This window comes from Morone saxatilis, unplaced genomic scaffold (genome assembly GCF_004916995.1).
Source record: "Morone saxatilis isolate NCDOM2014 unplaced genomic scaffold, NCSU_SB_2.0 Contig3, whole genome shotgun sequence".
NCBI classification, from domain to species: Eukaryota; Metazoa; Chordata; class Actinopteri; family Moronidae; genus Morone; species Morone saxatilis.
Window position 1 is genome coordinate 4,620,761 of NW_023339873.1, and position 256 is coordinate 4,621,016.

Here is a 256-nt window from a genome sequence, read left to right on the forward strand (position 1 = left end):
AGCGGGTCCTCTTCTATGGAGACCGCCAGAACAGATAAACTAAACACTGGCTGTAGATAGTGCCCTCCATGTTATTTGCATGGCTAGAAATCCTACACGCTGGTCCTTTTAAGATCCTATCTTGTCCACGCTCATATTTTAAGATTCAGTCAATAATGTTTTGAAACACGAACTTAAAGTGAAACACTGAGCAGTCAATGTTTTATTAGGTTCTTAGATGTCTTCAGATACATAGAAAGTGCACATCAGACTTTCC

General features: G+C 39.8%; 1 protein-coding gene across 1 annotated transcript in view; it reads left to right on the plus strand.

The window, feature by feature from the left end:
* Positions 1–256, plus strand: part of ccdc177 (coiled-coil domain containing 177) — a 7,029-nt gene that overhangs the window by 6,145 nt on the left and 628 nt on the right. The gene's annotated exons all lie outside the window — the stretch shown is intronic.